Below are 13,180 nucleotides of genomic sequence, written 5' to 3'. Positions count from 1 at the left end.
CATAATAAGTCCAAAAATGAGGTCAATGTTGTTCATGCCGATGACGACATAATCGCTACGGTAAGCGAAATTATGGCAATCAAAGGCAAAGTGCAAGGATGGTGGTATGACACATGTGCAAGTGTGCATGTATCTTATGATAAAACATCATTCAAAACCTATACCGAAGTCAATGATGGACAAGAAGTGCAAATGGGAAATGAAGTGCGATCTAAAGTCGTTGGAACAGGATCCGTCGAACTCAACTTCACTTCCGGAAAGAAAGTCACTCTTGTTAATGTGCTTCATGTTCCTGATATGAATAGAAACCTTGTTAGTGGGGACTTATTAGGAAAACCGGGTATTAAACCTGTATATGAATCGGGCAAATTAATATTGACCCGTAATGGTATATTTGTAGGAAAAGGATATTCCGCTGAAGGAATGATCAAACTTTGTACTACCGACAATATTATTAATGAAATTTCTAATTCTGCTTATATGCTTGAATCTATTTCCTTATAGCACTCTAGATTGACACATATTGGTATTAGTACTATGAATAGACTAATTAAATCCGGTTTGATATCATGCAACATTCATGATTTCGGAAAATGTGAAATATGTGTTAAATCAAAAATGATAAAGAAACCTTTCAAAGTGTTGAAAGAAAAACAAACGTGCTAGATCTTGTGCAATATGATTTGTGTGAATTTAATGGTATGTTGACCCGTGGGGGAAACCGTTATTTTATAACGTTTATCGATGATTGCTCTAGGTTCACACATGTATATCTCTTAAAGCATAAAGATGATGCTTTTAATGCCTTTAAGACATATAAAGCAGAAGTAGAAAATCAATTAAGTACAACTATAAAAGTACTTAGGAGCGATAGAGACGGAGAATATTTCTCAGCAGAATTTGATGCATATTGTGAAGAATATGGCATCATACACGAATGTTCTGCGCCCCGCACACCACAACAAAATGGCATGGCCGAAAGAAAAAATAGAACATATCAAGAGATGATAAATGCTATGTTAATGCATTCAAAATTACCATAATGAACATGATTCCTTTAAAAACAACTGGTATTTCTCCATATGAGAAATGGAAAGGAAGACCACCAAGTATTGGTTATTTCAGAGTGTGGAGGTGTGTAGCTTATTACAAGAACATGGATCCCAAAAGGACAAAATTGGGTCCTCGAGGAATCAGATGTGCCTTCATAGGATATGCATCAAATAGTAAAGCATACAGACTTCTAAATCTAGAGTCTAATGTAATTATTGAATTCAGAGATGTGGAATTCTTTGAAAATCTCATCACAAAGGATAAGGGACCTGAAAATCCAACAATTGAAGAATCTCGTGACAAAGATTCGACACGAATTGTTGAAACACAATCAGAACCAAGGAGAAGCAAAAGGGCACGAAAAACTAAGGATCTAGGACCAGATGAAATCAATTCCCAACTCATTTCTCTTTATTTAGTTGAAGGAAATAGCAAGAATGATGTTCATAAAATTCCTATTATTCTTTAAGTAGAAGATGATCCTAAAACATATAAGGAAGCAATGACTTCTAGGGACGCTTCTTTTTGGAAAGATGCTATCCAAGATGAAATGGATTCAATTATGTCAAATCATACTTGGGAATTAGTTGATCTTCCGAAGGGATCAAGACTCATTGGATGCAAGTGGGTGTTTAGAAAAAAGTATCATAGTAACGGTACATTAAACACCTACAAGGCTAGACTAGTAGCAAAAGGATTTAGACAAAAGGAAGGTGTCGATTATTTTGACACATATGCACCGGTAGCAAAAACTACGACAATTAGAATCATGTTTGCACTAGCTTCCTTGAATAACCTTATTGTTCATCAAATGGATGTTAAAACAGCATTCCTAAACGGAGATCTCGATGAGGAGATCTACATGGAGCAACTAGAAGGCTTCATGCTTCCTGGAAATGAACAAAAGGTATGCAAACTTGTTAAGTCTATATACGGTTTAAAACAGGCACCAAAACAATGGCATCAAAATTTTGACACCGCCATAATTTCAAATGGCTTTGTTCCAAACTCTTGTGACAAATGCTTGTACACAAAGGTGCGCGGAAGTGTTGTGATATTTCTATGTCTATATGTTGATGACATGTTGATTATCAGCAATGAAATGAATGGAATATTAGAAACAAAGATATTTTTGACTTCCACATTCAAGATGAAAGATCTTGGACTAGTTGACACTATACTAGGGATCAAAGTAAAACGAAATAGTGGGGGTTATGAACTTAATCAAACACATTATATTGAGAAAATGTTGGAAAAGTTCAAACACCTAAACTTTAAGGAAGTAAACACTCCATTCGATCCTAGTGTCAAACTTCAAAAGAACAATGGGAGAACCGTGGCACAACTAGAATATGCAAGTGCAATTGGATGTGTAATGTACTTAATGCAATGCACCAAACCTGACATAGCTTTTGCAGTTAGTAAGATGAGTAGATTTACTAGCAATCCAAATGATGAACATTGGAAGACCATAACTAGGATTTTCGGATATTTGTTAAAGACCAAAAATCTTGGCCTTCATTATGGTAAGTTTCCTGCCGTACTAGAAGGATATACCGACGCAAGTTGGATATCAAGTGTTGGAGATTATAAATCTACAACTGGGTGGATATTCACATTAGCTGGAGGCGCGATTTCTTGGAAAAGCAAGAAACAAACATGCATTACTCTCTCTACCATGGAATCAGAGTTTGTGGCTCTTGCGTCTGCTGGACAAGAAGCAGAATGGTTGAGGGACCTCTTATTGGAGGTTCCGTTAGCTAAAGACAATGTTTCAAAAGTATTGATACATTGTGATAGTCAAGCCACCCTGGTTAGAGCGTTTAGTGAAGTGTACAATGGAAAGTCTAGACACATAGGTCTTAGACACTCTCTCGTGAGAAAAATGATAAAGGATGGGATCATTTCACTAACATATATACAAACAAGCTATAATTTGGCTGATCCATTTTTTAAACCATCGGCCAGAGATTTAGTAAAGACTACCTCAAAAGGTATGGGATTAAAACTCCTTGAATAAGGGTTCCGACAATGATAGCAACCCAATCTGAAGTTAACACATCTTAACCTAAGATTCAATGGGTAACAACAAGTTGTTGATTCGGAAGGTTATGCATCATTCCACGATAATGTTGACGATTACAAACTGAGGGTTGAGTTTTCAAAGAAACTCTTAATGAAGTTCTATATCAAGGAGGATACGTATCTTAAGAAATAGATACGAATTGAACTTCACCTATATGAACTTCAAGATGGTGCCGTCTTAAGGTGAGAGTTGGAGTTTCTCTCATGAAAAATTCATGAAAACAGGAAAAGCACATGGCCATAAATAGTGCTAGGCGAGATATGTAGGCGAAGAACCTCTAAAAGTGTGTGTATAGCAACGCCGGTCTGATCACATGGGATAATGGTTCAAAGCATAGCTACCTAATGTTTCGATTAGGTTTTGCGTTGTCTTTACTAAGGTTAAGTTCAAATCGAAAGATACCTAACTGTATTAACACTTTTTGCTTTCTATATTCTGGAATTGGATTGTCATTATTAGAACAAGTGGGGATTGTTGTAATTTATTAAATACAAGTGTGTTCCAAAATGACAAATGGTGGAAGTGAGTTAATGTTAATAAATGCATGAGATAACTCTTCATTTATTTTGAATTTTGAATTTTGAATTTTGAATTCGGAGATTGTAACTCTTCATGAGATGTTGCAAAAGAGAAACCATATAACTGTTGGCGAAACATGCTGCAAGCCAACCATTATGATTATTGGAAAAAGACATTGCTTCACCAAGGGTCGCTCTCTTGTGAAACAATATCAACATAGCCTATAAAAGCATAAATCCGGATTCAGAATATAACACACAAAATCCAAAAAATCCTCTAAATAATTCCTGCATCAGAACTCTACGAAAATCGAGAGTGCTTGAAATACTATAAGAAAAGTGTTGCGTTCACGATTCAAGCCTGAATCCCTTTGATGTTTCCGAAATTTCTAAGAGAAGGATGTGGCTCCAACGGATCAAATAGACTGCACGTGGAAACAGAAAACAGAAAGGAATTCGGACCAGCAAACTCACCAGATTGAAATTACGTCGTAGCAGGTATGGAATCTTCACCTTTCCCTGATTCGATTCCCTCTTTCTCCAACTCGAGCTGCTCCTATGTGTGTCGTCGTTATCGTTGCGTGTACTTCTTCTCTTCCCGTCTCGTCGCGCATGTCATCGCTTCTTATTAATTGTTGTGCTTTTGTTCACTCTGCAGGGTCTGTTAGGTTGGAACAGGGTGAAGATGGGACATAACAGTTATGCGGCATGAAGGTTGCAATTTCTGAAGGTTGAAGTGTGAAGGGATTGAAGAGTAGTTGGAAATGGAAGAAAGGGTCTGCAGAATCGGGTTATGGATATTTGGTGAAAGAAGAAGCTTTGGACAACGAAGATTTGGTGCTTTGCAAATGAAGAAAATTGGAGTGTTTTGGCCATGAAGAAGAATGAAGGTGTTGAAGTTCTTGAGGAGGAAGATTGAAGAGTGAACAGGATGATGGAGAGTGAAACAGAATGGAGATTGAACAGAATGAAGCTTGAACAGAATGAGGATCGAGTTATGTGTATCTCAAAAGGTGAGAGATTCTCCTCTCTTCTTGTGATTGTGGTGGATGATCTTATACCCTTTTGAATTTATTCTCCCTTCCAATTTTGTTTCTGTTTGTTATATTGTTAGTTACAAAACAGTTGGGTTAGTTCGATTCAGTTGGAAAAACGGTTGAGAGTCGGTTGAAATAGAGTTAGGAGGTTGAACTTAGTTAAAAAACAAATGAGTTAGTTTTTTTTGGACTCAAGGACTTTATGATGTGAGCTAAATTCTGTTAGAAAAAATGAGCTTCATTTTGAATACTGAAGTTGTTAAACTTTGTTAATGTTCCAATGCTGAAATTTGATTCGGTTCAGTTAACCTTGATTAGTTAGGGACAATTCTGTTTTAATTTTGGTTTTCTTTGGTTGAAATGAAGTCAATTAACACTTAGGTGATGGTAATCAGTTAGTTGAAAATTTGTCGGTAGGAGAACTTATGCAGATCGGTTATTTGGACTTGTTAACTAAGTTGTATTTGTCATTTCTGTTATGTTAGAATATACAAATTATGTCGGTGAGGTCACGATCATCATGCTCTGCTATTTACCGTGTGGTGTTCTGTCCATATGCAGGGTTGAGGATTTTGTTCGAGTGAGATGGCGAGAAGGTTGGAATGTTTCAAGTTCCGTTATGCACTGTGGAAATTATAGATTTTTGTTATGCTCAGAAATATGATTGGTTTCTTGTTACGTGATGAACTTGGAGGTTGGTTATACTCAAATCCAATTGAAATTCAGGTGAAATGAAAATCTAATTTTCATATTCCAAAATACACTTCCTGTTAATTAATTCAGTGTTATAGGTTTCATTTCAGTTAGGGAGTTAGCTATGCTCTTCACTTTTTGTTAGGTAGTTAGAATGAAGGATTGTTTAGTTAGTAATTAATGTTTTAAAAAAATTTGTTAGAGTGAGACCTGGTTAGTTAAACCTGTTTATGCAATTTTATGAAGAAATAGTCAGTTGAGATTCAATTCAATGAATGTGAAATGCTTATTCATATGAGATGTTTTTGGTATTGTTATTAATTCATAGCCGTTCGGCAGGTTGATGCAATTGGGAACCCGCACGACAAGCATACTGTCATGCTGAATTATCTGAGGGAATTGATGTATTATGCTCACTGATTTCGGCATTGGCTTCAATGGTGTCAAGGAACCCTTTGTCAGTTAATCGTTTTTTTTTTTGCATATTTTGCAAGGCATTGCAATTTGGCGTGGCAGACCGGCTATGGCCTGATTGTGCAGCAGTTACTTCCCTGCTTGCTCACGTGATAACGATGCATACCGACTCGGTCCGTGGTTTGCGGCGGCTTCTGGGTCAGCTGCGGGATTATGGTTCAAAACCTGTGGATTGGGTTTCAAGACTCCATATCATTTCAAACTTGTGTTGTTTCGGTTTCCAAAGCTCAATTATGGTGTAGCTTCTGGTTCAGTTTCAGAATTGTGGTTCAGAACCTGTTCCAATTAAGAGTTGGTTGTTTTTCTTCTTTATGCAGGTAAATTATCCATTTCGGTAGCACCAAATCCACTATGAAACATGTCCTTCTGTTGCCAAGTAAATGTAATGAGATGACTTGCTTAATTTACTCCATGGTTTCCTTTTGGTAATAACCTATGACTTGTTGGTTTGATTGTTAGATGTTTGTTGGCAGGTTGGCAGGTTGGCAGGTTGGCATGGCAATGGCTTTGTCAAGGGATTAATGCCTTGGTTGGCAGCATGGCAGCGAAGGATTGGCTAACCAACTTGCTTAGGTTTTGATGGTTCTAATGATTTGGACTATGTAGATTTAGTTTGGTAGGATTGTCATGACATAGGTTTTGAATCAAAAGTTAGAAATTTATGTCATGAGCTTGTGTTGTTTTGGATTTGATTTATATGTAAGATCATGTATTTGAACCTTGAATGTGAAGTTGGTGATTGAATGAAATGTTTTAGAATTAGAATGAAATTACCTTATAAATAATCAAAAATTCCAATTATGACATTATTGCATTACGATGAGATTGGAATTGAAGATTGAATGGAATTTTGTATGAATGATATTTTGCAATTGGAATCATGAATGATATGTGAAATGTGTATGGAAAGACGGTTGAATACTTGGTTTATATGTTTGGTAATTTTGATTAATGGCATAATGAAATAGAAATTGAAATGGTAAAAATGGAAAATGGCTATAATTTAAAGGTTCGTGATGGTGATTTGGTTGACTTTGGTCAAAGTTGACCAAAAAGTCAATCATTGACCAACGTCAATATTTGGTCAAAGTTCAACTTTTTTTTTTATACCATTTTCTCACGTATGAACATGATTTGGATGAACAATGACTATGACTTTTTAAAATGATCTTTGAAGAAACTAAACCAAAAACTTTTGATCAATTGAATAATAAATATCATAAGTATGTGATAATACATGAACCGAGTGGACCAAAATTCATAGATGAATCAGGAACGCAAGCCATTATGGCCCAAAATAAGCAATGCATCAGTGCAAGCTAGGATCAATGACCTAGGAGTATGAAAGTACCATGGGCAAGCTAAGATCAATGACCTAGGAGTATGAAAGTACCATAGGCTTGGAATCAAAGTTAAAGATCTGATGAGAGAATATGAGAAGATGGCCCAAGATCTATCTTGAATGAACCAAGAACCTTAGTAAGGGCCAAAGCAGCGAACATGACCTAACCAAAGATCCATGGTTCAAACGTCAATGGTATGAATTGTATTTGTGAACATTGACACAAAAGCATGAGTAAGCCATAAGCGTGAGGAGGTGGTCGATAAAAAGAGTCTAAGCAAGACAAGAATAAGGTATGGACTAAGCATGGAAACAAAACTAAGGAAACAACATGAATGTCTGAGGATAAATAGGCCATGTGATGAACCTTAACCAAGCAAATGGATCAAGCATAATGGATGATCAAATGAAATTTGAGTTATGGGGCATGATTAGGGTTCGTAGGCCAATGTCAGATATCTACAAAGTCAAACACCAGACCCCATAGAATCGAACCTAATAATTAAGGTTGAGATGCCCCTATGAACGATATGGTATAGGCTTCAAGAGTCAAAGTCTCAAAGAATCCATAAATTAGGGTTTCTCTACATGATGAGCAATACCACAGTCTTCAGGCCGAAACCCTGATTTTCGTTAGCCGCAATCTTGAATCTATGATGTTTGTTAGCATGTGTTGATTATACATGAATGATGCACATGACTGAGTCATGACTGAGTCTTAAGTTATAAGTCAGGTGAGAAGCAAAAAATGGAGGACAAATTTTGGGGTACAACACCTTTCTATTGGGCTAAAGCCCAATCCAGTTTCCTATCAGCCTCGTTGGAGGTATTCCCTAATCAAAGCAATTTACAACAATGAGATTCCATGATGTAAATTATAACTTTTGTGATCATTCTGAAGCGAAAGTAATAGCCTCCAACGCTGATTTACCAAATAACAAGTTCGCAACACATGGTCACTCTAAAAATGAGAAGATTCTAATGACATTGTTGCTTTTTAATCTTTATACAAATTATTTTTTAAGGAAATGCATTAGTAAGAGGCATCATACAACAAATAGAACATTTGAATAATAAGGAATAACATTCACTTTTGACAATTAAACATTCTCAATTCAATAAAAGTATAGATGATGATATTTATGAGCCACTGAGGATACATGTTCTTCATCGTCAAAATGGCTTGGATGGAGCAACCTTCAAACATGTTTTGATTTCTATATCTTGCAACTTCTAAAATAAACAAACATATACAAAATCACTTTGAAATTTTAGTTTGACATTAACACAAACATGTTATGCATATGAGAAATGCAACATGAAAAAAGAAACAAAAGAAAAAGCAAAATCAACCTGCAATTACATACTCCATGAAAGTCGGATCATAGGATTTCAAATTAGGTTTTTAACTCATTGCGGTTGTCATAATTGTTTATGCTTCAGGGCTTTTGGATTGACACATCTTCCCAATTCTTGTTTCTGTTTAGCAATCAAGATTTAGGCATAAAAATCCAATATTTTATTCTTATACTTTTTAAAGAAATTTCTTATTCTGGTTGAAAAAAATCCAAGGCTTTTTTTATTTTTTGGTTTTGAGGAAGAAGATGGATAACAACATATTGGCGAGAATACAGAGATAAGAAGGTCTAGAAAGGGGTTGAATAAATCTGTCCCTTTTAGAACTAAATTTAAAAAAAAATCTTTTATAAAATCAGAGTTAAAAGTGCGGAAGCAAAATGTGATAAGTGGAAGCAAAAATATAATAGATGGATTAAAAAGTTATATGTTTCATTATTATCATAAGAACAATGATTCAATCAATATCATAAATAATTAGGGAACTTGAAGTTTCTTTGACAAACAATTTAAATCCAACAACTTAGAGACAATAGAATCTTAATTTAAGCATTGAATATTCAATGAATTAAATGCATCTTAGACTTACACTTATATGATAAAATAATATAAGAAATATCTAATTCTAGATGACATTTAAATGATAATAATACCCAACCTACATGATAATATGCAGAAAATTAAAGAGATAAAGAAATAAAAGTCTACACCAGACATATACTGGTTCGAAAATTTGTCCTCGTTATGCCTACTGCGCTCTTCAATGATTTTCACCATAAAAAATGGTAATGTCTTCCACTATTTTTAAATTTAAAGGTACAAGTATTTTGGTACAACAAATTATTATCAACCCGAACACTAACAACCTAATGCTTTAGCCAACAAAAATCTAAAATGATAAATCCTTATATTGATGCATATTGCTTAATTGCTAACACTTTATCGCGCCGCAGAAAAATCAGAGTCGCCACCAGATTTTATTTATTTCACAGGAAATGGAAAATATCGATAAACCCCAAAAGATGTAAAATAATGGAAATCGTGTTCCTTCTCATTGACCTGAATAGAATATATATATATATATATATATTATATATATATATTATATATAATTAATATATATATATATATATATCAATGTGTAACATTTGGTCAACTATCTAATTATGGTACAACATAATTATAGGAAACTAATTATGACTAATTATAACAAAATATTCTATTCTATCACACCCCCGCAATCGAAGCGGGAGGTTCACAGACGCTTAGACTGGTTCGAAAATCATCAAAGAGAATGCGAGGAAGTCCTTTGGTGAAGATGTCTGCGATCTGATATCTTGAGGGAACATGAAGGACGCGAGCCTGACCACGAGCTACCTTTTCCCGAACAAAATGAATGTCCATCTCAATATGCTTAGTGCGCTGATGCTGCACAAGATTACCAGATAGATAGATGACACTAACATTGTCACAATACACCAAAGTGGCCTGAGGAATAGGAAAATGGAGTTCCAAGAGAAGATTGTGAATCCAACATGATTCAGAGACTACATTGGCAACCCCCTATATTCGGCTTTAGCACTGGAACGGGAGAGAGTTGGCTGCCTTTTGGAAGACCAAGAAATAAGGTTGTCATCTAGAAAAACACAGTAACCAGATGTAGAACGTCTGGTGTCAGTACATCCACCCCAATCAGCGCCAGTGTAGGAGACAAACTTTGTAATGGAAGATGGGAATAAGTGTAGTCCAAAATGTAAGGTGCCCTAAACATAGCACAAAATGCGCTTAAGAGAAATCACGTGTTTTGTGCATGGAGCATGCATGTGAAGACAAACTTGTTGAACAACATATGATATATCAGGTCGAGTGAAGGTGAGATACTGTAGGCCCCCTACAAGACTCCGATACAAGGAGGGATCCTTATAAGAAGTGTCGGAGGAGGTGCTGAGTTTCTGCTTGGTGTCAACAGGAGTGGTTGATGGTTTACAGGACGACATGCCAACACGTTCAATGATATCTGATGCATAAGTGCTTTGACTGAGAAATATGCCATCAGGATGACGAGATACTGCAATACCCAGAAAGTAACTCAAAGGGCCTAAACCCTTCATTGCAAACTCAGATGCTAAGAGTGACATAATTAGTTGGCGGAGGACCTGAGTGGAGGTGATGAGGATGATGTCGTCTACATACAGCTGAATGTAGGCCATGTTTAAACCTTGTCGATATATGAAGAGGGAGTGGTCTGATGTGCTATGGCGAAAGCCAATGGTGGCGACGTAGTCAGCAAAATGTTAGTACCATGCTCTAGGCGCTTGCTTGAGACCACACAATGACTTCTTCAACCGATATACGTAATCTAGATGACGGAGGTCGCGGAAACCCAATGGCTGATGCATGTATACAGCCTCATAAAGATCACCATGTAAAAAGGCATTATGGACATCCAGTTGATGAATGGGCCAAGATTTGGAGAGAGCAATGGTAAGCACTATTCGAGTGGTAGCGGGTTTCACCGTGGGGCTAAAAGTCTCATCATAATCCACACCTGCAATTTGTGATTTGCCATCACCTATAAGACGAGCCTTATAACGCTCAAAGGAGCCATAAGAATTTTTCTTATGCCTAAAAATCCACATACATCGAATAAGATTAGCATCACAAGGACGAGGAACTAAGTCCCACGTCTTATTTTGAATAAGAGCATCAAATTCAGATTGCATTGCGGATTTCCAATTCGGGTCTAATAAGGATAGTTTGGGGGTTTTAGGTATGGGATAAATGGTGTGGTCAGAGTGAGAGATTGATAAGTTAAATATCTTGCGGGGTTTGACAATGCCTTTCATGCTTCGGGTGGTGATAGTTCGTGTAGGTGGAGGTGGATGCGGTTGAATTGATGGTGGTGATGGAGAGTTTATTTTAATGGGTGTGTTGATCGAAGAGGTAGGAGATGATGATTGTTGGTTTATTGAGGGTAGTGGTTGGTCAATTGGGATTATAGGTGTTGGTTGATTATGTGCAACAAGTGGTGAAATTTGATTTTGCCACTGATGTATAAGGTAGGGGTGAAGGTCATCATCTAGGAATTGATAAGAGTGAGGTGAAGAGGAGTGTATCTTGGTGAAGGGAAATTGAGTTTCATCAAAGATAACATGCCTCGAAATTATTAATTTTCTATTAGACAAATCAAAACACTTATAACCTCTATGATTCGGCGGATAACCCAAGAAGACACACAGAGTAGAGCGGGGTTGTAACTTATGAATGGTAGATGACGGGAATAATGGATAACATAGACAACCAAAGACTCTTAGATGTGTGTAGATGGGATCACGATGATACATGAGTTGTGTTGGTGACTGATTATGAAGTTTTTTATATGGAATAATATTTAACAAGTAAGTTGCCATGTGGAGAGCATGGTGCCAAAACGAGGGGGGAACAGAAGAATGAGCTAACATAGTGCATATCATATTATTAATGGTTCTTATTTTGCATTCCACTTTCCCATTTTTTGAGGATGTGTGGGGACAAGAGAAACGAAAAACTAGATCATGATCAGTGCAATATTTTTGAAAAAGCTCATTATTATATTCACTACCATTGTCACATTGAAATGTTTTGACTTTTTGCAAAAATTGAGTTTGAATGAGTTGAATAAGTAACTTGAACGTTACAAACACATGAGACTTTTTGCTAATAGAAAAAGTACCCAAGAAGTTTGTAAAATCATCTAAGAATAAGACATAATATTTATGACCAGCAGAACTTAAAATTGGAGACGTCCATAAATCACTATGTAAAATGTTAAAAGGCATCAAAGTCGTAGTTTGAGAATTAAAAAATGGCAATTTAACTTGTTTGCCTAAAACACAATAGTCACAAACGATAAAAGAATTAAAAGGTTCACAACATATGAACTTATTTTTACGAAGGGAATTCAAAACAGACACGCCAGGATGACCAAGACGACTATGCCAAAGGCTGGATGTGAGACCAGAAAACTGGGAAGAGTGGTAACTGGATAAAGATCTCCACGACTGTCACATCTGCGAAGGGTGATCCCCGTCTGAAAATTAGAGACAGTAAAACCAAAAGGATCAAAGGAAACAGAAACATTATTGTCAGTGGTGAGTCGTCTCACAGAAATTAAATTTTTAATAATTTTCGGGGCATGCAGGACATGGTTAAGGTGAAGTGGTTGGTGAGATGTGGTTATTTGTGTGTGTCTGGTGCCGTGAATTGGAATTCCATGGCCACTGCCTATAATGACTTTCTGATTTGAATTACTTACTGGAAAATAAGATGAGAGATTACCTTGTGATGCGGCCTCAATGTACCACTGATTGTCAGGAGTATGGAGTGACATGGTGTGCATTGCGGTCTCAATGTCTATCGGTATCTGAGATGAGGTAGAGGTTGCATATACCTGAGGATGTTGTCTTATAATTCCTCGCTGCTTAGGAGGACCGGCAGGGCGTGTCCACTGAGAGGTGGGATACGGACACGGTGGCATAGTTCATGATGGTGGAGTTCAACTCCATGGTTGCCAGGTTGGGTACTTCCGTTCCAATTTCCAAGGAGGAGCGGACCAACGTGAGGGAGCTTTGGAAGCTCCAGA

General features: G+C 36.7%; 1 long non-coding RNA gene across 4 annotated transcripts; it reads left to right on the top strand.

Moving 5' to 3' along the window:
* The first annotated feature begins 3,915 nt into the window (after positions 1-3,915).
* Positions 3,916-6,631, top strand: LOC127097168 (uncharacterized). Of its 4 annotated transcripts, none has more exons than XR_007792938.1 (5): positions 3,916-4,155; positions 4,316-4,670; positions 5,256-5,420; positions 5,727-6,178; positions 6,343-6,631. It is a non-coding gene; the product is annotated as an uncharacterized LOC127097168 (long non-coding RNA). The 4 variants fall into 4 exon arrangements; XR_007792936.1 differs by having other exon boundaries at positions 6,335-6,631; XR_007792937.1 differs by having other exon boundaries at positions 5,727-6,243; positions 6,335-6,631.
* The last annotated feature ends 6,549 nt before the right edge of the window (positions 6,632-13,180 follow it).

The sequence above is a fragment of the Lathyrus oleraceus genome, chromosome 6 (assembly GCF_024323335.1).
Source record: "Lathyrus oleraceus cultivar Zhongwan6 chromosome 6, CAAS_Psat_ZW6_1.0, whole genome shotgun sequence".
In the NCBI taxonomy this organism is placed as follows: domain Eukaryota; kingdom Viridiplantae; phylum Streptophyta; class Magnoliopsida; order Fabales; family Fabaceae; genus Lathyrus; species Lathyrus oleraceus.
This window is presented reverse-complemented; position numbering and strand designations above follow the sequence as displayed.